The sequence below is a fragment of the Acyrthosiphon pisum genome, unplaced genomic scaffold (genome assembly GCF_005508785.2).
Source record: "Acyrthosiphon pisum isolate AL4f unplaced genomic scaffold, pea_aphid_22Mar2018_4r6ur Scaffold_20825;HRSCAF=22254, whole genome shotgun sequence".
Classification (NCBI taxonomy): domain Eukaryota; kingdom Metazoa; phylum Arthropoda; class Insecta; order Hemiptera; family Aphididae; genus Acyrthosiphon; species Acyrthosiphon pisum.
In genome coordinates, this window is record NW_021770225.1 from 8,417 (window position 1) to 9,462 (window position 1,046).

The following is a 1,046-nucleotide window of genomic DNA, read 5'->3' on the forward strand; positions in this document are numbered from 1 at the left end:
TTAGTTTGTGAAATTATTTTCGTTTAATTGTTTGTTTAATTTTTGTATAATTAATAATAAATTAAGTAAAAGAAGATATTTAATATATTTTTATTTACATTTTACAAAGTTTAAGTTAAAAAAAAGCAGGTAAGTGGATGTCGCTCTGCTGTACAGTAGATTACAAGTGGGTCATTGTATAATGGATTGTGTTAGACTTGAATTCAATGATATAATATCATTGTATAAGAAAAACGATTCTGAGCGGAGACGGTTTGTCAGTCTAGATATTTTATATTTTGTTATTATTTATTTTATCATGTAAGTTGAATTAATATTAAAATATTATAATTTTTTATTCGTTTCTATGGTGATAAACAAAGCGTTAGAAATTAAAATCCCATTTTTAGCGCTTTTTCGTAATTTTCTAGTGGTTTTTCCCGTGGCATTAAATAACTATTGAGAAAATCGAAAAATGACCTTTCTAAAGTACCATCTTGATCCAATTTGTTAAAAGATAAGGTACTATATGTTGAAATCGAAACACTCCTTCTGGAAGAAATTTTGTATACAGGATATAAAAAAAAAAATAAATAAATAAATAAATAAACACCATTGTCAAAACAATAGCTTCCTCGCTCCGCTCAGAATCTAAAAATCGGGTAAGTGGATTTCGCTCTGCTGTACAGTGTGGGTCACTGTAATGGATGGTATTAGATTTGAATTCAATGATTTAATACCATTATATACAAAACACGGGGATTATTCGTTTGGGCGCAGTATGAAAAAATTAGTATTACATTTTCACGCTTTTTTGGCCAAACAAATACATTTTTATTGATATTTATAGAAATTATAAAATAAAAATTCAGTGAAATTTCCATGCATCACAACACTAAAAAAAATAAAATCGATTTTTTAAAATATTGGTGTTGCGTAAAAATTAACATTATATACATTATATTAAGTGTACGTGAACAACTTAACAACGCACATGAACAAACAACAACTTAATACTTAATTCTAATGTAGTTTGTGTCTTCTACAAAATATGATTAATAACATAA